The sequence below is a fragment of the Nomascus leucogenys genome, chromosome 8 (assembly GCF_006542625.1).
Source record: "Nomascus leucogenys isolate Asia chromosome 8, Asia_NLE_v1, whole genome shotgun sequence".
In the NCBI taxonomy this organism is placed as follows: domain Eukaryota; kingdom Metazoa; phylum Chordata; class Mammalia; order Primates; family Hylobatidae; genus Nomascus; species Nomascus leucogenys.
The window spans coordinates 71974774-72000436 of NC_044388.1; the positions used below are offsets into that span (position 1 = coordinate 71974774).

General features: G+C 38.7%; 1 long non-coding RNA gene across 1 annotated transcript; it reads left to right on the plus strand.

Moving 5' to 3' along the window:
- Positions 1-2221: 2221 nt before the first annotated feature.
- LOC115836419 lies at positions 2222-12836 on the plus strand. The gene is made up of 3 exons (XR_004031503.1): positions 2222-2235; positions 2807-2820; positions 12757-12836. It is a non-coding gene; the product is annotated as an uncharacterized LOC115836419 (long non-coding RNA).
- Positions 12837-25663: the final 12827 nt, after the last annotated feature.

The following is a 25663-nucleotide window of genomic DNA, read 5'->3' on the forward strand; positions in this document are numbered from 1 at the left end:
GACCAACGAGTCTAAACTAAAAATGTTCCCAAATACTCTTACCCCGAATATTTACACAAAGTTATTGAAATCTAAGTAATTGTGAACACTAAAACTTTTTAATGTAAGGAGATCAGTTCATGTTTTCATTAATATTTGTCCAAAGAGACCTAAGATTCTTTCATTATTTTGGTACAGTTTATGGCTATGACCAAATAAGAAGACTAGATTTTGCTCAAAGTTCATAGAACAATGAAACTGACATGGAGTGGAGGGAGTTTTACTATAGAAAGAAGGCAAAGAAAGTCATATTGCATTCTCCAAAGTCAAAAATATGAATTTTACTTTATTCTTTCAGTACCTTAACCCATATTTATTTACCTCTGTTTGTAAAATATCATGCAAGGTGCTATGGGGAATAAAATGATTCAAAGATAGATATTTCCTTAAAGATATTTAGAGATTAAAAGCAAAGATAGAAAATATTTGTAAACAATGAAAACATAAGTATACTTGGGGCCCCACTGCTGCATAAGTGGCAACCAATTCACAATAACAACAGTGTTAGGGTGCAGCCCCTGGGTATCATTTCCTGAGCATATAATGGGCTTCCTAGGAGCTATAACACTTTTAAGTTATGGTAATTTTGGGTGGGGGTTGCCATTTTCTTAAAAAAGAGAATCTTTGTACAAATAAATTTGATAAAAATGATGCTAAAATTGTTTGACAGCAATTCATTCAGGTAAGTAAGAAGGTATATCAGCTACCCTACTGATGACTGGTTGCTCTTCAGAGCAACCATGGGCCAAGCATGGTGCAGGCCTAACAGAAGTCATCAGTGGCCTTCACTCAAACCTGGAATGGGATAATGGAAGAGGGCTCTGTAATGAGAGTCCCATTCTAGACCTCCTTGGTTCTCAAGGTGGATTTGGATCTCTGGAATAGCAATTTTCTAGAAGGAAGCTCTTTTAGAACCCAAAGATCCTTGACTTTTCTGTTCCATCTCCTCTGTGATTTTTTTTCTCTTCTTGGTGAAGATATTTATATTAGCATGGCATGGGCTGAGAATAGATTCTTGATTAAACAAGGATTCTAGATTACCTCAGAGCAGGTTCAATATGGGCCATTCTACGAACTTGCTTGAGTTTGAGAATGACCACCATCTTCCCTATTTCAAAGAGAAAAATAAACATACACACTGACACACAGACACACAGACACACAGACACACACACACACACACCAGTCTCTTGGCATTCTGAAACAGACCAAATCACTGATTTGTACCAGAAGTTTCAGCAGACTATATGGGTACCATTCCTGCTCTGGACATTTTTGATCCCTGAGGATCAAAGTCTCTGGGAAACCATCTAGACCCAATTAGAACCATAACCAGGAATTCATTCATTATTTTATGTCTGCTTTTTATTTCTTCCTCTATCTTACAAGCATTTACTAGGTGGTACTTCTCAGAGAGGGTAGCCCATAAGATGACTTTTGTAGTATGTGCAAAAGGCAACTAGAGCTTGTGATGAGGAATTTAATACAGGGATGGACATATGCAGAGGTGTGATAAGTTTGAGATGACACAAGTAATTCGATATGTTTTAGACCACAGTGAGGGAGAGGGTGCAATAGCAACACCAAGCCATGATGGGCTTTATCTGCTCTATATTAGAGTGAGGCTTTCTCCTGAAAGTTAGAGACTCATTGGAAGATATTATCAGGAGAGAGGTATGAATAATCTGCCATTTTATAAAGAATCCCTCTAGAAAATTTCTAATAACAATTGGCCGTCTATACTTTTGAATGAATTAATGAATGATGAGGGCTGTATCTAAGCCAGTGACAGATGAAGAAGAGAAGCAATTCTAGAGATAACAAAATTATATACTCTATAAAACTTGGAAAATAATTGAAGTGTGGGTTGAAAAACAGAGAAATCAAGTATTCCTATGAGAAAACAAAACAAGCAAAACATAAAACAAAACCCTGGGTTTCATGTAAGGCTTTCCAACCATAGTCACCCACATGGACAAGACTATATTTTGAATATACATATGCTAATGCTATCTATCCACAATTGGCATTTATTGAAGCTACAGGGGAAAAGTGGGTACTGTGAGACCTATTTAATATTGCCTAGATAGCCTTCCTACAACTTCTTGGGTGGATTTTCCATTTAAATCATGTCCTCAAAATTTCTAGCAAAATTGGCTTATTGTCCTAGCAAAAACAGCTGCTTTGATTTAAACTGTTCATATATAAAAAGCCACAACACAAGCTTAGTAATAGCACCAATTTTTTTAAAGCCACAAGCAACCCACAAATGATAAAACAAGATTCTTTCTCTATTTTTAACATTTGTTTTAATATCAATAGCAACACATTTTGAAATGAATAATGTTCATTTTTTCCTACGTTATTTTCAAATGCAAATTTCTAAAAGCATTCTGAGGAAAGTCTTTGGAATCTTTCAACTTAATAAACTCCAGCTGCCTTAAAGAAAACTGATTTACTCTTATACTATTTGTTTGAACCTCTTCTGATTTGAGATGTAATTGAATTGGTCCAGAGTTATAATACAGGAGAAAAACCCTAAGAGGATTTGAGGAAGGAGGATGTAATGTTTAAAATTACATTTCAGTTAATATGAAGGATAGCTATATAGATTTTGAAAATGTCACAGCATTGAACTCTGAACAAGTAATCCCACAGTGTATATTTGCAAACCTGAAAAAACTGTACTGTAATTTTTAGTTTTGGAAGAGATGGGAAAGGAGTATGTTCAGTTATCCTTCAAACTATTTTTAAGCATTATAACTAGATAAATCTAATGTTGTATTTCTATAATCCATGAGGCCAAGTTTCATTTATTGACATTGCAAAGTATGCTAAGCATGTATGTAAAGCAATTTCAATCCACGTTTAGTTGAATAGAAATTTATTATTCACTAACAGATTACCAGGCCCTCAGATCATCTTCCTTGTACACTTTGTTCATATTTTGCATTATAAAAAATTTTTATTTTGAAGGAAATTTTAGATTTATAGAAAAGTTCCAAAAATAATAAAAGGAGATACTTTATATCCCTCAAGCTGCTTCACCTAATGTTAACCTTTTACATAACCATAATATAATTATCAAGAAAAATAAATTAACATTGATACATTATTAACTAAAGTACAAATCTCATTCAATTTCTACCAGTTTTTCCACTAATGCTATTTTACTGTCCCAGTATCCCATATTGTATTTAGTTATAAACATCATCAGTAAGATATGTCAACATCATGTACCCCCTGATATAATGCACTGAGAAGGACACTGTATCAGTACGTTTTCACACTGCACCAGTTCGTTTTCAGACTGCTATAAAGAACTGCCTGAGACTGGGTAATTTATGAAGAAAAGAGGTTTAACTGATTCACAGTTCCACATGACTGGGGAGCCCTCAGAAAACTTATGATCATGGCAGAAGGGGAAGGGGAAGCAAATACCTTCTTTACATGGTGGCAGCAAAGAGAAGAGTGAGGAGCAAAGAAGGAAGAGCCCTTTATAAAACCATCAGATCTCGTGAGAACTCACTCATTATCACAAGAACAGCATGGGGGAAACTGCCCCCATGATACAAGGGCCTCCTGCCAGGTCTCTCCCTAGAGACATGGGGATCTTGGGGATTACAATTCAAAATGAGATTTGGGTGGGGACACAGCCAAACCATATCATTCCACCCCAGCACCTCCCAAATCTCATGTCCTCACATTTCAAAACACAATCATGCCTTTACAACAGTCCCACAGATTCTTAACTCATTCCAGCACCAACCCAAAAGTCCAAGTCCAAAGTCTCATCTGAGATAAGGCAAGTCCCTTCTACCTAGGAGCCTGTAAAATCAAAAACAAGTTAGTTACTTCCAAGATACAATGGGGGCACAGGCACTGGGTAAATACACCCATTCCAAACGGGAGAAATTAGCAAGAACAAAAAGGCTACAGGCTCCATGCAAGTCAGAAATCCAGCTGGGCAGCCATTAAATCTTAAAGCTTCTAAATAATCTCCTTTGACTCCATGTCTCATATCCAGGTAATGCTGATGCAAGAGGTGGGCTCCCATGGTCATGGGCAGCTCTGCCCTGTGGCTTTGCAGGGTACAGCCTCTCTCCTGGCTGCTTTCATGGTTTGGCATTGAATATCTGTGGTTTTTATAGGCACATGATGCAAGCTGTGGGTGGCTCTACCATTCTGGGGTCCGAAGGATGGTGGCCCTTTTCTCACAGCTCCACTAGACAGTGCCCCAGTGGGGACTCTGTGTTGGTGCTCCAACCCCACATTTCCCTTCTGCACTGCTCTAGCAGAGGTGCTCTATGAGGGCTCTGCCCCTGCAGCACACTTCTTCCTGGACATCCAGGTGTCTCCATACATCTTCTGAAATCTAGATAGATGTTCCCAAACCTCAATTCTTGACTTCTGTTCATCTGCAGGCCCAACACCATGTGAAAGCCACCAAGGCTTGGGGCTTGCACCCTCTGAAGCAACAGCCTGAGCTGTATGTTGGCCCCTTTTGCCACAGTTAGGATGAAGGGCACCAAGTCCAGAGACTGCACAAAGCAGCAAGGCCAGGGGACCCAGCCCACAAAATCATTTTTTCCTCCTAGGCCTCTAGGCCTGTGATGGGGGAGGCTGTTATGAAGACCTCTAACATGCCCTGGAGACATTTTCCCTATTCTCTTGGCAATTAACATTTGGCTCCTCATTACTTATGCAAATTTCTGCAGTTGGCTTGAATTTTACCCCAGAAAATGGGTTTCCCTTTTCTATTGTATTGTCAGGCTGAACATTTTCCAAACCTTTATGCTCTGCTTCCTTTTCAAACATAAGTTCCAATTTCAGATAATCTGTCTGAAGTTCAAAGTTCCACAGATCTCTAGGTCAGGGACAAAATTCCACCAGTCTCTTTGCTAAAGCATAGCAAATGTGACCTTTGCTCCAGTTCCCAATAAGTTCCTCATCTCCATTTGAGACCACTTCAGCCTGGACTTCATTGACCATATTACTATCAGCATTTTAGTTAACATCATCTCACAAGTCTACAGGAAGTTCTAAACTTTCCCACATCTTCCTGTCTTCTTCTGAGCTCTCCAAACTGTTCTAACCTCTGCCTGTTACCCAGTTCCAAAGTCACTTCCACATTTTAGGATATCTTTATCCAATACCCCACTCTCTACAGTACCAATTTCCTGTATTGGTCCACTTTAACACTACTATAAAAATCTGCCAGAGATTGGATAATTTATAACAAAAAGAGGTTTAATTTACCCACAGTTCTACACAGCTCAGGAGGCCACAGGGAACTTCCAGTCGTGGTGGAAAGAGAAGGGGAAGCAACGACCTTCTTCACATGACAACAGGAGAGAGAAGAGTGAGGAGCAAAGGGAGAAGAACCCCTTATAAAACCTCAGATCTCATGAGAAATCATTCACTCTCACAAGAACAGCATGGGGGAAACCACCCTCAGGATTCAATCACCTCCTACCAAGTGTCTCCCTAGACATGTGAGGATTATGGGGAATACAATTCAAGTTGAGATTTGGCCAAACCATATCAGACACAATACCACTTTTTTGGGGGGTATTCTTGACAAAAATGCATATCTTCTATCCAATTACAAGAGAACAAAGTCTAATCAAAATTGAGGAACATTTGAAAAAAATAACTTATTAGTACTCTTTAAAAGCATCAAGGTCATGAAATACTGAGTAGCTATTATAATCTGGAGAAGGGGAAGATTAAGGATAAATAATAACATACTTTTCTCTCTCTCTTTTTTTTTTGCATTGCAGCCAGAAAACAGAGCAATTAAAAAACAGAAGAAGGGCCAGTCATGGTGGCTTAACCTGCAATTCTAGCACTTTCGAAGGCTGCAGTGGGAGGGCTGCTTAGGCCCAGAAGTTCAATGTTGCAGTAAGCTATGATTCTAGCCTGAAGGACAAAGGGAGACCCCTTCTCTTAAAAAAAAATAACAAATAGAGAAGGAAGCTCTAGCATAACAAAACTAATGGAAGAGGGATGGGATGGGAGCTTCTGCCTTCATCAGCTTTGAGGCTTGCAGGGATTCATGGTCACCTTTCATAGAATCATGAAATGTGTTGCTGATGGCAGAAGGTATAGGCCTCCTAGAATCTATTTTTCTGTTTGAGCTTCTAATATATCACATCAGTTGAGTGAATAAGTGGAGTTGAAGGATCTCTACTGTGACACATTAGATTCCATGGGAAGGAAATTAGAATGACCATGTTGACCACTAATTTTTCTGCCAGAAGTCTTGCAAAAGAGAGGAAACCTGGCAATGAGCCTCAGGTTCTGATATGTATTTTGTTCAAAGGAGATTAGTCAGGTATACTGAGGCTGGATGAATAAAAATCAAAATCAGAGAAGCTGAGAAACAGAAGGCAGATCCACAGGAACCAGAGGTCAGGGAAGGTGGAGGCCATGATACCAGAGAAACTGGAAGCAGCATGCTTACAGTTTTAGTGATGTGTGTTCTCAGATGTCCCTTGAGTTCTCTAATACAGAATCACACTTCACCATTCCTAAACCCACGGTTCCTATTTCTATGAGACCATCTTCAGAACAAACTCTAAAATAGATTGCCCTAAAACTAAGGGGATTATATACAGATTTTTGAGTGCTCTTAAAATTTGGGGTATTTTATACATAATTTTGAGCCTGGGAGTATGTCCCTGTTTATGGATCTTGATTTAGTAGAATACCCAGATTTTCCATGAACCAAAACAAATAAATGAAAACCATAGGAACCATCCCTTGATTGGAAAAGGGACAAGAGTCATTGTAATTGTGTATATATTTTTGTCAGTAATAATAACTTACAATTAATTTGACCACAACTATGCTCCAATTGCCAGGTAATTTACATACATTATCTTGCCTAAGTCTTAGAAAAAAACTATGAGTTATAATTATTTCCATGTTGCAATTTGAAGAACTAAGGTCAAGAGAAGTTAATCTCCTTACTGGACTACGGTTAGTAATAGCTAAAGCCAGAATTAGCATCAGGTCTATAAGAGTCCCAAGCTTAAGACTTTTAAAAAACATCAAGCTATTCTTTGGGACTTCGTATTTTATGGCAAATCTACTTAAATAAAAGAAAACACTACACTCCCTTAATATTATAAAAGTTTTGTTTTTAGTGGTTCTAGTAAATTTGAGGAAATTGTCTATTTGCCCAGTAGCTACAAATAAAACAAAGGTATTTCAGCACCCAGTTTTTATAAAAAAATTTGAGCTGCTTTCATCATTATAAATTTTCCAGCTTCCTCATCAGAAATGTCCATATAGTCCTTTGCTACCACAATTTTTCTGTTACAGAAATTCTATTGATATAACTACTGGAGATTTTTTACTAATATACCAATTGATTCATTGATATTGACCAATTGCCAACATCAATGAAGCCCTGAGCCTTCTTTTGCCTGGGAAGTATTCTGCAACTGTGTTCAAATAAATTCAAATAAAATACTCCTACTGCATCATTATGGAGTTTTATTTACAGAGAACTATCTCAAAATTACAATATTATAAAAATAATTGATATTTTGAAAATAAAATCAATGAGATGGTAGATGTAAGGAAAGAGAAATAAGAGTATGTACAACCAATTTTAATTCCCAAATAAAACCAAACCTAAATCATGGGATCATTAGACCCATGATCATATTTTTTAATTGCTAAATTTTATGTTTTAAAACAAGTTTTGGTTCACAGCAAAATTGAGTGGAAGATACAGAGAATTCCCATATATCTCCTGTTCCTACAATCACACCACCTCCCCTACTAGCAACACCCCTCACCAAAATGGTACATCGTTTACAATCAACGAACCTACACTGACACATCATTATCACCCAAAACCATAGTTTACTTTAGAGTCCACCCTTGTTGTTGGACATTGTATGGTTTTTAACAAATGTGTAATGACATGTATCCATCATGGCAGTGTTGTACAGAGTAGTTCCAGTGTAAACACTGCCATGGTGGATACATGTCACTATTCTCCATACTCTATTTATCCCACCCTCCCCCAACCTCTGGTAACCACTAATCCTTGTAATATAGTTTTGTCTTTTCCAAAATGTAATACAGTCAAAATAATATTGTATACAGCCTTTTAAGCTTGGTTTCTTTCACTTAATAATATGCGTTTAAGTTTCCTCCATGTCATTTCATGGCTTGATTGCTCATTTCTTTATATTGCTGAATATATTCCATTGTCTAGATGTGCCACAGTTTATTCACTCACCTACTGAAGGACATATTGGTTGCTTCCAAATTTGGCAATTATGAATAGCGCTTCTGTAAACATCTTTTTGCAGGTTTTTGTGTGCATATGAGTTTTTTATTCATTTGAGTAAAAACCAAAAAGTACAATCACTAGATCATACGGTCAGAGAATGTTTATTTTTATAAGAAACTGCTAAACTGTCTTCAAAGTGACTCTACTACCCACGATCATATTTTCAAAGATAAAGAGATCTCTATGCTAATTATTTTCTCATTTTTAAGATAACCAAAAAACCCATGTCTTTTCATAAAAAAACTGTGAGTTTAAAATGTATGAATACCCTGCTCCACTGGAGATCAATTGGATCAGAATCTCCGAAGGGTGACGTTCAGGTACCGATACATATTTTAGGAGTGCCTTGATTATATTACATAGCTGGGATTGAAAATTGTTGATGAAGATTATCTGGGCAGCCACCCAACACCATACACCACCACGTGAATGCAGTGTTGCCATTGCATTTATATTTATACTCATATTTGTAACAAATAATCTAGTAACATGATATTTAACTTTTCATATTTCACTAAGTGTAACTGGCTATCATTAAGCTGCTCTGTTCTATTATCTGAATGACAATTTTACAAAGGCAGCCGTTTATTCATGTTGAGTTATATTTCCAGTTATTTTTCCACCTCCCACCCTTTTATTGCACTAGTCATTCAAAACTAAAAAATATTTTTGGAGGAATAACACTGTAGTTTAACAAATGACTTTTTAAAAATTGGACTTGCAATAGCAAAAACAGCATAAAGTAAATATCATGCATTTTAAATGTTTCTGGCAACTAAGAAAGGAACAGAGACAGACATGAAATGAAAATGATGAAATTGTGGCAAGTAAAGTTCCAATGACCTTGGAAAATGTTACCAGTAATATTTCACAATATATACAAGAGATGGAAAAACTGAATCATGGAATATTACGTGGTTCTGTACACATCTGCATCTCAAAAGATGTTAGAAGTTAGTACCATTTCAACTTGAATGCATACCATCTATGTGCTAACTTGTAATGATCTATTACTAGAAATGTTATAATAAGTAGTCAGGCAGAGATGAGCAGGGCAGGACAGCTCCTCAACCCCACTAGGAATGTCAGACGACTATCATGCAACCGTCAGGCGGTTGTTAAACTGTCCCTCTAAAATAATAATTGGTCACAGCTGGTGCTGTGGAATGGCCGGCTCCCAATAGATAGAAAACACCTGAAGCTGGTGATTAGCCGCTTCCAGATAAGATCTCAGGAGTTGGGTGAGTGGACTCATACATGTGCACTAAGAAGCAAACGAGGTTTAACTGGTATATGACCTTACAGGAACACTCAACTAATAAGGGAAGAATGCCTCAAGTGAGCATTCATACAACTTCAGTAAACATGCTGTGCATGCAGCCCCAGCCCCTCCCAAGTGCTGGCAGGCCAGAGTGCATGAGGACAGCCCACCCCAAGGGAAGAATCAGGGGAGGAGGGATGCAAGACCCAGGAAGGATGTCAACATATGAAACCCTAAGTCAAAGGTCAAACTGTGTATTTGATCTCTCCAGTCGCCCACTTGGCCCTCTTCCAAGTGAACTTTGCTTTCTTTCATTCCTGTCCCTAAACTTTTTAATAAGCTTTAATTCCTGTTCTCAAACTTGCCTCGGTCTCTCACTCTGCCTTACACCCCTTAGTCAAATTCTTTCTTCTGAGGGGGCAAGAACTGAGGTTGCTGCAAACCCACAGGGATTCGCTACTGCTAACATACTTTGGTGCCATGTGACTCAGATACATTCTGCTGCTAAATGCAAGAGTATACAATGAAAACACAACAGGAACACTACAGTACGTGTCCCAGAGACACTGGGACTTCTATAATGGACAGCTTTAGCTGAATGACTCCCCAGCGGCCTTGATGAATCTTCTGTAGGCAGCCCAGCAGTCTAAGACCCTCCAATCAACCTTCTTTCCTTCCTTCATAAGTGATCGTGTCAGAACCAGAGTGACTCCATCTTGAGTGAAGGCCAGGAAAATGACACGGGACTTGCTGGGCTGGATTCCCAGAAAGTCAGGTACATTCCTAACTTCTAGATTTTTGAAGTTAAGGGAACAGATTGATAACATTTACTAAACAAATGCAGACTTAGGAGTGTTCTGATATCTTGAGAACAGAAGCATTCCTAATTTTGCTTTAAAGATAATAATATCGATTCTTGCAAAATATAGTAATTAAGAAAATCAATCCTTTATCACAAACCTTTTTGGCAGAGTACATCTCCCCATGATCTCATTTTATCCTACACATAAACAAGCATTGTACCTAGGGTGGGCGTGTTCCTCCCCTTGCTCTAGGGAACACCCTACTCGGTCTATGGAGTAGCTATTCTTTCACCACTTTACTTTCTTCATAAACTTGCTTTTGTTTTGCCCTGTGGACTCGCCTTGAATTCTTTCTAGTGTGAGATCCAAGAACCTTCTCTTAGAGCCTAGATCAGGACCCCTTTCCGGTAATAGTCAGACTTCTGTCAGGCTCCCTGGTTCCCTCCCCATTTTTTCTTGCGAGCATTTCTCTGAAGAAAATTCTTGCACGTTCATGTTGGCAGCTATTTCACAGCAGATCCAGACTGGCACATACACCAATAAAAAAATTGTAATTTGGTGATTGAAACAAGATTTTTTTCTTCAGCAAACATGATTTATCATATTAAATTGGTGATCATTTTAATATCTAGTAGCTACTTTTGTTCATAGGTAACTTTTAAAAAAACTATCTTATATTATTACTAGGACTACTGAAAGCTTTTGTTTTTCCTTTTAAACTGGTGTGTATGTCATCTAAATTAGAGAAATGCTGTCCTAACTAAGCATTCATTTGCTACAATTCTCTGCAGCTGAGGGGGAGAGTGAGCGCCATTTCTGTGAGGTTGCTTTTATCAAAATAACTCCAGTTAAATTGTTTTTCAGTTCAGCTACTTGTTAATTGCAGATCAAGTTGCATAGGCTGTGTCCAAGCATGGTTCACCATTGTGAACATCCACCCTCACTATGAAACAAAACCACCACCGTCCGCTAACATGTGTTTTACCAAATGCATCAGCTCCACCCAGTCTGGCTCATTCACTACAACCCAATTTTTAAACACTGCTCAGAATGTTGTTTCAACTATTTGTGCCCATTTTGGCTGCCTTCTCCAACAATTAGGAAAGCCTAGAGGCCAATAAACAAGTAAACTTGGATAGCCGCAAACCACAGTGCCCCAAGTCTAAACTACTGAGTTGCTTACTTAGCATACCTCATGCTGGGGCACAGCCAGCACTAGTCTTAGCTGGAGGCCCTAGATGAAGCCCATAGGATGTGGCATTGTGTCACTTAACATATGTAAAAAACTCTTTCTTCCAATGTGAAGATCCTGCAGTGAACATAAAGCAATGTTCCTTTGGTTGCTTCACAGGGCTATTACCACTGCTACCATATTGAAACATTCTTTAGGACCTTTGAGATCTAACCCTCTCATCCTTTTCTAGGACAACTGTGGGGAGAAGAGAATGGGTAAGGAAGAAACACACAGATTCTTGGCACAGATCTCCTGGTTACTGACTTTTAAAGTGAAGCTTTCAACTAATAAGTGAATAGAAAAAAAATGCAGACTCAGTTTTAGTCTTCTTGATCACTGAATAACTCTGAACAGAGTAGAAAGTGCCACTAAGAGTTTAGACTCTGCTGACCTTGACACTCTGTGGAATCTCCAGATAATCAAGAGGGAAACATCTAGAATAACCATAGTGCAGTATCTCAACCAGGAGATTGGGGTTGGCACAACCCACCTCCCTGGACAATACAAAAAGAACTTATGGGGTAGTGTAACTGCCCACGGGGTTCTTTTTGCCCATTGCCTAGACAAAGCCAATTTATCAAGACAGGAGAATTGCAATAGAGAAAGAGTAATTCATGTGGAGCCAGATATATGGGAGACCAGAGGCTTATTAAATATTAGACTCAAATTATTCTCCCTGAAAATTTGGGGATTCTCATTTTTAAGGATAATTTGGTGGGCAGAAGGCCAGAGAGTTGGGAGTGCTGGTTAGTCAGGTCAGACATGAAATCACAGGGAGTGGAAGTTGCACTCTTGAGCTGAGTCCGTTCCTGGGTGGAGGCCATGAGAACGGATGAGCCAGTTTATCGATTTGGGTGGTGTCGGCTGATCCATGAAGTCCAGGGTCTGCAAAATATCTCAAGCACTGATCTTAGGTTTTACAATAGTGATGTTATCCCCAGGAGCAATTTGGGGAGGTTTAGAATCTTGCAGCCTCTGGCTGCATGACTCCTAAACCATAATTTCTAATCTTGAGGCTAATTTGTTAGTACTGCAAAGGCAGTCTAGTCCCCAGACAGGAAGGAGTTTTTTTGGGGAAAGGGCTGTTATTGTCTTTGTTTCCAAGCTAAATTATAAACTACTTTCCTCCCAAAGTTGGTTTGGCCTACACCCAGGAATAAACAAGGACAGTTTGAAGGTTAGAAGCAATATCGAGTCAGATTGTTTTCACTTTAATAATTGTCTCAGTTATAATTTTTGCAAGGGTGGTTTCATTAGTACCCAAGTATCAGTCACCCCAGGTGACTCCACTTCTCAGTCGTCTAGCAACTGTTACTCTAGGTTTAAGACATTAATTCTCACAATTGCTCATTCATCAAAATTATCTGAACACTTACTAATAAAATGATGGCTGGGCCTCACGCCCAGTTTTTTATTTAGTAGCCCTTTGTGAAGAACTTGCATTTTTAACGAGAGCATACCAATATAAGATGCTCTAAAAGCCCAAATTCTCCTCTTACCTTCTGCTCCCTGTGCCTGTTTGGAAAGATTTCAATACTTTCCACTGTTGTAATGGTTAAATCTGAAAGGGAAGTGGGTGGGGCCTGAAATGCCTTACTGCAGAGTAATTGTTGGTATAGGATATGTTGATGCTGCCAGTTAGGGTTTACACTTTGAGAACCAACAGTCCAGGGAATTCTAGGTTTTCTAGGAGGCCCATCTAGTAAACTTCTGCACACTTTATATTGGCAACAACTATGCTACCTGGACATGCCTATCCATAAGGGAACTAGAATATTAAATATTTTCTTTGAGCACATTGTGTACATTCTGCCCCAAACAAAATCAGATTATCTTAAGTAAGGAAGAAGGAGAGAACAGACATCTGGAAGATGAGTACTTCCTAACATGTTTAATGTCATGCGAACCTAAAAATGATCTGATTTTTGTGGCATGCTGAAGGAAACAGGATTTTAGTGCCTTTGTGGCAGGCAGTATCCACTGGCCCCAGTGCTCCAGCCAACCTGAGTTCTGTCCATTCACCCAGAGGGCTGAGGGCATCCAAGCTCTGTCTGGTCAGATAGTGAAGCTCTGGATGGGCAATTGGTAGTGTCTGCTGGAGACATGTGCTAAGCTGAGCTCCTATTACCTAATTTGTTTGACTATTGCATTCTCTAAAGGAAAGATAAAGCTCTCATCAGCAACTCTACCAAGCACCAACTTACATAGCAGTAGGTATGATGGAGAGTTAACTCCTAATGGCCTCTGCCCACAGCTGACTTCATCCAGAGGGGCACCAGTGGATTGTCTAGACCAGTAGGAGGAGAGGAGATATGTTAGCACTTTAATTTCATCCAGCTTCAATTTTTCTTTCTCAAACACCATTTTCTTCAGATTTTTTTTTCCTCTGCAGAGATCTCACAAAATTCCTGGCTCACACCATGTGGCTTTAGCATTTTAGAATCATTGCTAGCAGATTAACTGAGTGACAGAGGGAGCACATACCGATATAAAGTGCTCTAATACCCCTAATTCTCCTCTTACCTTCTGCACACTGTGCCCATTTGGAATGATTGCAATGCTTCCCATTTTTGTAATGGTTGAATCTGAAAGGGAAGCGGGCTCTGAAATGCCTTAGTACAGAGCAATTTTAAAAGATTTGAAAGCTTTTCACTTGAAGCCACAGAATGTCCTGAAAGCTTCTGATTGCTTGACTCTAGTCTATCCCACACAGATTTGACCAAGTCCCTATTCCATCAGCCACATATGCACTGAAAAATATCTATCCTTAATCATTAAGACATTCCCACTGCTTCAAACGACCCTATGGCTCCTATAAAAGCTAAAATTATTTTCACTTGACAACATTCAGGCCTGTGATTTCTCTCACTAAAAGAATAAGGTCCATCAGTAAAAATTACATAAAAGTAATGGTGCATCCAAAATGCGTCTTATTGTATATAAATAAAATGTAAGGACCTCCAATATATATTGGTCTCCTTTGTTTGGGGAAAAAAGAAAAAAAAAAAAAAGAGAGAGATGGCAGTTGCTACACAGTCTTGATGACATTATTGCTGCTGCTCTCGGGGTGACCGTAGAAGGCCTATTGCTGGAATGACAGACAGTGAGGCAGCCACACACTCACCACCCCTTGGCCTGAGGCTATAGCTGCAATTTTCAAGGCCTAGCATAGGGTAAAATGCTGCATCTTTGTTTCTCAGGCTGCTTAAACCTCTGCTCTAAATTGGCCACCCTGAATCTGAATGCCATCTGCTGAGAGGGATTATCCAACAGCTCTGGACTCTTGAAAAGTAATAGTGGCTTTTTAATAAATGTAATCATAATCAGTAATTAGTAAATTCCATGTTAGATGGTGTAGTAATAGCCCTATAATCACACAAAATTCTTACTTCTACCTTCTCTAAGCATTAATGTTTAGTATCAAAATTATTTAAAAGAATGTACTCATCATTGCCTTCCTAATTTTATAAAAATGAAGTTGTAATATTTCAGCTGTTTTCCATGAATCAGCCTAATTCCTTTCATACACATTGACATATTAGATATTTTACCTGATAATTGATAAACAATACATTGCACTGCTCCAATTAGAATTAGTTGAGTTAATTCATCCAGTAGCCTTTGTAGCGAGTATTTATTGAGTGTCTACTGCATGTTAGGTTCTGTGCTAATTGTAATGGGTGCAGCTGTGTACAAAACAGACATAGTTTCAGGACTCAACAAGCTCACATTATCCAGGAAATTCATTTATACAGGGTATATTTAATCATCTATGTTTCCTTATTAGGCTCTGGCAATTATGGGATACATTTATTTCAGGTAGTTTTCTAACTCTGGCGGCAAAGGGTAAGCAACTGAGAAAAAGCTTTCTCTCATATCCAGAGTGTATCCTTCTTTTGAGTTTTTCATTTAGCTTCATTACTCTCCTTCACTTTCTAATCCTTGATCCCCAGTCCACAAAGGAAGCTAGTAAATTAATTGCTTATTTATTTCTGGCCTTTTACGAGATAGTGAACTCTGTTTTCCAGCACAGAGAAATGAACTTTTATGTGTTATTTCTGCCCATTCCTGGCATTCTGCCCTGTTCTCTCAGTAAATACAGTAGTTGCCATCCCTGTGAGAGCTCAAGACATGTTGGATGGACGGATTGATGGATGAGTGGATGGACATGTAGCTGTGCTCAAGGAGAGAATCTGTTAGACTGCTGCTTCATTGAAGTAACCACCACTGTTTATTTAGTTCACATGGCTTTCTCATAAGTCCAAATTTATTTCCTAAGGTCTTAAAGGATTTGGTCAAGGCAGACCATCAGGCTCTTTACCAAATCATATGGAAGGGAGATGATATTTTCCCATAAAGAAAAATGTTCCATAGAATTTGGAAGGTATCTCAGAGAACATCTAGTTCTACCTTGTGATATATAGATAAGAAAAGGAACCAAGAGAGGTGAAACATTCTGAGATTACATTGCCTGTTAGGCACAAAACTATGACCAGAACCCAGTATTCTCTATTCCCTGCCCCAAGTTCTTCCCAGTGCACAGTATGGACCTCATTTGTAAACAAGCGAAAATCAGGCAACATCATGATTGTCTTCGACAATTCAGTACAAATGTAAATGGACAGATGGTTCACGGGGGCTCCTGGAGGCCAGCCAAAAGTATGGGCAGAAGGACAGGGCACCTTGAATTTATATTTGCTTAAGAGGCTATAGAATGTTTACCCAGAATGTGCAGCAGATGCTGCATCTTTCCATCTGCCTTAGTTATGCAGCTGAGACTGAAATTCTGTGTGGCCGTGTCCTGTGTAGCAACTTGGTTGTGTTTAGTCTCCACCAAAAGAAAATTTAAAAAGACAGAACAAAACAATGCTGACAAAAACTTAGGTTTGGGAGCATCCAAAATGCTACTGAAACCATGCTAGATGTTCCTTAATTACAAATTAAGTATAAGTTTTAGTATAGTTGGGCACTTAAGAAAAAGAGCAATAGTACAGATGAGCATTAAGAACAATTATTGAATATGTTAAAGAATGGCATTATTTTTGTTATCTAAATTAATAGTAAGATTGTATTTTTTCTCACTCAACATGTGTCACACACAGAGTAGTCTATATAATTTGAGAGGCAAATGGGAAACTCTGCCTGCCCCAAAACTAACTTACACAAATTGCAGCATAAGAAAATCACTCCCTTGGAGTTAAAAAGTCACCTCCAAGGTGCAAATAATTTGAGGGAATCATATCACGAAATTACATGTTATAGCATCAATAGTTCATAATTTGATGCCCACACCTTTAACAAGATGGCACAAAACAAAATTGTCACTGATAGGGTGGGCTCCTCGTTGTTCTTGGTCTGACACCCTCAGCTCTGTGAGTTTCATATTGTATGTGTTGTAAGACACCTTTCCTTTACTCTGATAATTCTTCAGACACTTTCAGTTAAGTGAAAGAATATCTAATGAAAACTAGGCTCTTGCCTCTGAATTCCTCTTGGGTTTTAGCCTTTGTGACTGAAATACGAAGAGGCAAAGAAAGCTTCAAGGGTGTGTTGGTTATTTCACTGTTTCTGTGTGGTTCTCACATCTTCCCCATATTCACATGTCACCTTCATCCTTAAAATGCCTTCCTTATCATAAGACAATGGCCAGAGCCATTCTGCACCTCATATCTGCATCCCACACCACTCAAAAAAAAAGAGACATCATGTCTTCCCTGTTCTTCCCATGAGCAAAGTTATGAGATTCACTCTCATTGGGCCAAGTTTCAATATATGCCCTTTCCTGAATGAATCACTGTGACCAGGAGAATGGACCATTCTGATTGACTGGAACTGACTGTGGCCAACACCCAGAATTGAGGTGTAACTGGCAGACATGAATGGCTGCTGGGATGACCATCACAGAGTACATTGTGATAGCTATTGTAATGTGTTAAATTAAGTAAGAAGGAAGTAATTCATCTGAGGCTGGCTCTCCACTTTGAGTTCCTACATAATGAAGTTCAACCTAACTTGGTCTGTAAACAACCCGAAACCTAATCAAGGAGTATAACAAATAGCTGAGTTTCAGCTAACTCCTCACTCCATGACCAAAAAAGGCAAGTACTCACCATGCGCAAATGAGGCAGACATCTAACTGTAGCCAAACAGGTAATTTTTCTACTTGGTTTCTACGTTTGGCCTATAAAATCTGGCTGCTTATACTGCTACAGCTGGGTGGAGATCTCTGAACCTCCTCTGGTTCTGAGGGCTGCCCAATTCATGAATTGTTCTTTGCTCAAATAAACTCTGCTACATTTATTTAGTCTAAAGTTTGTGTTTTACTTTTAACAAGAGATATAGGAATTTTTGTGGTGATGGAGAAATAGGAGAAAAGATAATGATTTCAAAACAGGTCAGTGCCTGAGGAGGACAGATATAACAGATTCAAAGAGAAGAGTTCTATAATGCTAGTTTAATATATCTCTCAGTGACAGAAGAAGGCTGAAGAAGCCTGCTTTTAGCTGAGACAGTTTCAGAAGGAGAGTTAACAAGGGCGTGCATGATTGTTTATTGCACAATCACAATAATTTACAGATGTTTTCTGCAAATATCTTACTCTAAGCTATCAGAAGTATGTTTCAAGTACCAAAACATTCACATAATGGGCATTTTTCTCCTTACTACCTTCTTTCTATATGAGCATAGCTCAAATAGAATAACAATAGGATTCTGCTGTTTATTCACAGCATTCTGAGTAGAAAAAAAGTTCAAGATAAAGAATTAGTTTTCTTTCAACCTACTGACATTACTCCTACCCCTATTTTACTCTTCAAATATAAACATTTAAGGTCACAGTTATGATTTTTTTCATTAAAGTTTCATTTTTTTTAATGTGTGAAATCTTTACGGTGTAAAAGTGGAGGCTAAAACTTAGTGCTGCTTTTCTTTTCTTTGGTCCTCAGGAAGGTATCCTTCCTGAGTCTCTCTGCAATGTGCCTCTTAATATGTCATAATATGATAGCATTTTATAAGGTTAATGCAGTGTCATAAATGCTGCAGGCAGAAATCAGTAACAGAATAGAAACAGGAGCACTAATTTGGAAAATGTGAAATCTAAAACTCCACCACTAACTAACTGTGAACTTTGGTCAAGTCATTCAATTTCTCACATCTTCGGTAGTGGTTTCTTCCTAAGATGGGAATATTTAATACCTTACCTGTCTAAAAGCAGAGAACTGGATAAGATCATCTCTTGATTTCCCTTTAGGCTGAAAATATCTGTAATTCTTAGGAAAAAGTCAACAAATGACACTTGAGAATGACATGGTAATAATCTTATGATATTTCAAAATGTTAGTATTAACATAAATGGGCTATTTGTCTATTCATTGAAGGTAAACAAATTACCACCGCAGTGTAAGCTAACAAAAGGGCAGCATTTGTCTTGCAATTTTGTATCTTGTGTCTCAATCAATCATTCTCCTCCACTTTGGAGATCAGTTTTAGTTGTAATTTCTTTGTGATATGTCAGTATATAAGGTAAGAAATATATCTTCTACCAGGACAACAACAATAACAACAAACTTACATAGAACTAATGACATCTCCTCCACTCTATAAACGCATTGGATATTTAAAATTCATATGTTAAAGGGCATTGCTATTGGCTTCATTACTCTTTTTACAAAACTGCTGTTGTAGTTAGCCATTTTCTTGATTGCCCTAAAACGTGTTCAGTGTTAGAATTTGTTGCAGTAACCATAGTTTAAAACAAGTTTTCATTGTTGTTAATGTTATTATTTTTATTTTATTTTTTTACAAATTGAACAGAAAGCCACTTAATGGAGAAGGTGGGCTAAAGTAAAAAGAACTAAAAAGTGTGTTAAAAAAAGTTGCATGCATGCAGTTCTGAGACTCATGGGTTGCTTTAAATTGCTACTAAAAATATCTGCGCTAAAAGCTAATTTATAACACCTATAAATGTAGGTAAACATTCATTCATTCTTGCATGTATTTATTCATATACACTGAAATATCCATTATGTGGCAGACATTGTGCTGGCGGCTAGTTGTAGAAGAATGTGTGAACAGAAGCTACCTTGGTTTCATGGAGCTAGGGGGAAATTTAATTGACAGCCCAAAAAAGGGTGCAATTATTCTACCTACAGAAACCTGAAAGAACTTCACAGATTTGAGTGGGAACCTTCAATATATTCATGATAGCTGAGTAGGTGGCATTTCCAGGGGGAAAGAGTGCTAAACTGGAAGGTAAGAAAATAGAATTCAGAATATAAGGGGAACCTTACATTTTAAAGAACTGGTGGAAAAGGAGAGTTAGGAGGACAAAAGGCTAAAAAACCAAAAGAGAAGGAGGCAGGATCGCTCAGTGATCAGGGTGCAGAGGGTTTCAAGAAGTTGCTCAACTTCAAAAAGTGTAGAAAAGTCTGATAGAAAATAATGTAAAAGAGGCCTTAAGGGTTGGCATTCTGGTGGATATTGGTGATGTTTGGGAGCCACTTCCACAAAGTGGTTATTTCACTGAATGCCCATTCGGGTCAGCTCTCAAACAGAGAAGTTACATTTTGGTCATCAAAACATTTCCAAAAATCACAGCACTCAATTCCACACTGCCAGATGACTCTGTCTTTCCTTCAGTGTCACGGGGTCTTAACCATTTACACGACCACATGAAACAACATCCATGATACATGGTATCTTTCTTTAGCATGTCAAATTCACTACTGCCTTTTCCTATAAGATACTCAAATTTCCTGCCAAGGCCTCCTTCAGATTCCTTCCTATATTCCACAAAAAGGAATTGTACTGATCTACCTATTTATTTCTTCAGAGGCTTGCAGTTGACAACTTGTCATCTTTCTCCCCTCCATTTCACCAATCTGAGAGAAGAAAACTACAAATATTAATCACAATGATAACAAAGACAGTTTCATTTTCCATCTCTTGCCAAGAAGAATCCCTGGGACCCCACATCTCTTCTTAAGGACCTGAGACTGGGTTGGTGGACACTTCTCAGTTTGACAACAAGTGTCCAGGACCTGGCCTGAGCATTTCAAATCTCTTCTGCCTACCAGCTTCCCTACCTCTCTCCCACATTTTAAATAGTTTTTATCCTATGGTCTTAGGTTTTGAGGACTATTGCTGAAGCCAATTTCTCCTAGGATACCAATCAATTATTCAGAAAAATAGGATTCCTAATGCTCTACTTTGGAATTCCAGAGAGCTTATAGTTAATACGAGGATTATGATCTGCCACAAAATTTTCATATGTTTTGCTCTGTTTGAAATCAAGCAATGTGTAATTAAAATTGGAATCATTCCTTGTTATATTATTATGGGTCTAATTAGAACGAATTTTAGATTCTCAAATAAGTATCATGTAATTTGCCCTATTAAATGAAAAGTATTAACCAATGTGATATTTTATTTGGCATTTCTTTTCTCTCTTGGCTCTTACCTCTATTTTGATAGCAAAGTTTTTCTGGACTTAGACGTCAGAAAATGTATGTATGACTACAGAACAGATGAAAATAAAATAATAATAATAATAAAATGACTTTTTCCCTGCATGAATTTCAAAAGGTTCTGTTTATAAGATAATTAAGAAGACTCATGACCTAAACATATCTGGGGGGACAAAAATGGTGATATGGTTTGAATGCAATGCCTTCTCCAAATCTGTCATTGAAGTGTGACCTCCAATGTTGGAGGTGGGGCCTAGTGGGAAGTGTTTGGGTCATGGGGACAGACCCCCATGAGTGCTTGTTGCTGTCCTCCGGGTATTGTGTGAGTTCTCACTCTTAGTTCATGCAATAACCAATTTTTCAAAAGAGCCCTGGCATCTCCTCTCCTCTTTCTCTTGCTTCCTCTCTGCTGCATGTGACACATCTGCTCTCCCTTCACCCATTCACCTTCCACCATCGGTGGAAGCTTCCTGAAGCCTTCAACAGAAACAGATTCCAGCACTGTGCTTCTTGTACAGCCTAAAGAAGAACCATGAGCCAAATAAGCCTCCTTTTTTTTTTTTTTTTAGATGGAGTCTCGCTCTGTAGCCTAGGCTGGAGTGCAGTGGCATGATCTCAGCTCACTGCAAGCTCCGCCTCCCAGTTTCACGCCATTCTCCTGCCTCAGCCCCCCGAGTAGCTGGGACTACAGGTGCCTGCCACCACGCCCGGCTAATTTTTTGTGTTTTTAGTAGAGACAGGGTTTCACTGTGTTAGCCAGGATGATCTTGATCTCCTGAACTCATGATCCACCCGCCTTGGCCTCCCAAAGTGCTGGGATTACAAGCATGAGCCACTGCACACGGCCTAAACCTCTTTTCTTTATACATTTCCCACTCTCAGGTATTCTTCTACAGCAACACAAAATGGACTAATATAGAAGATCAGATATTTTTTTTCTTCCACCATACCCTCCCAAGACTAAAAATAAATTTATTGGGCTAAGAAGGTATAGGACACTCGAAATGGAAGAAAGTAGAGTTGGTGAGTACCCAAGGAAAAGGATTGATATTTTATTGCTTCCTATACTGAGCCCTTGCGGGGGCAAAATATTTTAAGATAGTTTTGGGGTAATGAGAAAAGACAACATCTAAGTATTGTTCCTGGATAGAGTCCTAGGGGTGGCAATAGCCCATAGAGAAGAAATGTTACCTGCTCTGTCTATGTGGAATAGACCTTACAAAATTTTGCTGAGATTTCGAAGGCCTCATGTATATAAGGTTGTTAAAGAAAGGACATCAAGAATCAGAACTGCATAGACAGTGTCCAGAAGGTCAAAGAACGGATGACTGTGGTGAAAGATGAATGGATGAGCATGGAATAATAATCTAGAAGAGGCATCCATTATTGTGCCCATGTTCCATTGGTAAGAGCAATCTCATTACCACCTACAACTACAGGGGGGGCTGAGATATGTAGTCCCCAGCTGGGCTAACACTAACCCAGCTGGGGACTACATATATATTTGAGATAGGGTCTTGCTACATTACTCAGGCTGGAATGCAGCCTCGACCTCCTGGGCTCAGGGTGATTCTCCTACCTCAGCCTCCAGAGTAGCTGGGACTACAGGTGCACACCACCATGCCTGGCTAATTTCTGTATTTTGTAGAGACAGGGGTCCCACTTTGTTTCCCAAGCTGGTCTTGAACTCTTGGGCTCAAGTGATCCACTGCCTTGGCCTTCCAAGGTGTTAGCATTATAGCCGTGAGCCACTGCTCCCAGCTCAAAAAGGATATTTTTTGACAACACATAGAAGTCTCCACCACAGGTTGCCCATTTTACTACCAAATGTATATACAAACTTCTCCCCGTTCATAAAAAAATACTGTCAGTATCACTCAAGGGAAATAACTAAAAACTCCCCCAGTTTACTTTATCCTGCTGAAATTTTATATTATCTGAATTATTTTCTCAGGCTTGGACAAAATACAAAAAAAGAATTCAATAGAAACCTCCATTCAGCAAATTGAAGTATAGAATAAACAGCAGACCAGTGAAACATTTCAAATCCTGAAGGGCAGGAATTGTAAAGAATCCTTGGCCTGGAAGTTACAACCCAGTCCCTTGCTGGCATAATAGGTAGCCTTGGGTAAAGGTTCTGAACAGCAATAATCATATGCCATTGTTTGGTAAGAGAAATCATTGGCTTGTACAAGACTATGGGACTTCCAATTTTTATATGCCCTCTCTTCGGCTGGACCTCTACTTGCAAATCAACTACTCACTGCCTGAGTTCATCATTTTTATAATTTCTTCACATAATCAGCAAGGAATTGATATACACTAATAATACGATGTAAAATGTTTTCTTTAGAGCCAATTGTACTTAGCTTTCAAGTTACTGTTTTATGAAATATTTTGCCACAGCACAAGAAGAATCACTGGCTTTGTAGCCTGCCATGTGCCTTTGCCCCCCTGCAGCCTAACACCTAAGGTAACAACATATATTAAGGTTGCTTGTAGCATTATTCTGTTACTCAATTTTTTGAGTCAAAAAAAGCATCAGCTGCTCTAACAAACTTCAAGTTAATTCGATATCCTAAAGGAGACAGAAGCTTATTTTTCTCAGAATAGCCAAAGGAGAAAGGTGGATAGTGGCTTCATTCCATGCAGTCAGTCAGGGACCCAGGTCCTTTCCATTTTGTTTCTCTGCACATGCAAAGCACTGAGTCTCAGGCATGTCCAGACTCTAGTTCATGGGGATGGGAAAGGACATGCAAAGAAATGAGCATGTCTGAAGTATAAAACATCACATGTAATCCAAATTGCCAAAAATGTAGTAATACGGCGACAAAGTGGCAACGGATATCCCAGGCTGGACAGCTATGTTGTAGCTATAATTCTATCACTACAGAAGAAGAGAAGAATGGATTTGTGGGGATAGTGAATAATGTATTACTATGAATCAAGGGAAGAATAGATTTAGGTGGGCAATTATCAGCTTCTACAAAAATGAGTTTCATATTCCCTTTATGATTTACAATCTTACTGGGAAATCATGCAAGGTGAATAGGTAATTATAAATAGTTTGTAGAAGGCTGTGGTTGTAAACACAGTATGATGTTAAGCAACAAAACAATGAATCTAACCTGGCTTGAGGGATCAGGAAGGCTTCTAGGAGGAAGTGTATATAAAAAGAGTCCTAAAGGATGAGTAAGTCGTTGTTACTGAAGTTGGGAGGCAGGGGAGTCAAGGGCGTATAAGAAGTGAACTCAGCCTGCATGAAGGCCTGTAGACAAGACAGGGCATGACACTATTGGAAAACTACAAGAAGTCTGCTATGGCATATATATATATATATATATATATATATATATATATATATATATAAAATTTAGTTTAAAGAATGAATTGCTGGACTGTAGAGAACTTGGGGAAAATGGCATGAAATGAGATTTGAGAAGCTAGATTACAAGGGACCTTATAGAATCTATAACCTTATAATCATGCAGTCAATATTAACCTGAAGACAGTGCGGAATCATATATAAGCCAGCCCTGTCTCCATCCCAGAAAGAAATAATTTTTTTTTCTGTTACCTCCAGAGCATCTCCTTATTCTTTAGCTCTCCTATCCCTCGTAGCCTCAAGTCACATCCCACAGAGATAAAGAAATTTATTCTCCTGTGAGAAGAAATCTGCATATTTTTTCATTTACAGTTCTACACTTTTCTCTGGTGATGAAGAACCCTTATAATTTTATTTTGTGTAGAGGTGAGAGTAAATCCGGTTGTGCCAAAGCTTCACTTTGAATGACAATGTTTTTATATTATCTCAGTGATTTTTTTCTTATATTAATATAAAGGTGATATTCATAATCTAAGGAATAAGCATCTTTTGTAAATACCCTTATTCTAGCTCCACTCTCATAAAAGCTATTTTAATGTATTTTCCCAGGGCTATAGGCAAAGACTACAACTGCTGTCTTTGACGGGAGTGTGAAAGAGAGAACAAATTATGCCCTACAAAAGCAGAGGGCAGGATAAAAAGCAGTAGAATTAAAATAAACAGTTGCATAAGCATCAACGTGTTTTTGTTTGATTATATCATGTTTTAATCTTTTGCTTATCTATTTACAGAAGCGGGCTGCAGTATCAGGACAGCTTATTCTCCATTATTATTATTGCTATTATTATTTTGGAAACAAAGTCTCACTCTGTCGCCCAGGCTGGAGGGCAGTGGCGTGATCTCAGCTCACTGCAACCTTTGCCTCCTGGGTTCAAGTAATTCTCCTGCCTCAGCCTCTCAAGTGTCTGGGATTACAGGTATGCACCATCACACCCAGCTAATTTTTATATTTTTAGTAGAGACAGGGTTTAACCATCTTGGCCAGGCTGGTCTTGAACTCCTGACCTCAAGTGATCTGCCCCGCCTTGGCCTCCCAAAGTGCTGGGATTACAGGCCTGAGCCACCATGCCTGGCCTCCCTTGTTATTTTTATGAAGCACACCATATTTCTTATTTAATCCTTCTTTACACATACTCGTGTAGGGAATGTTAAATTTAACCTGA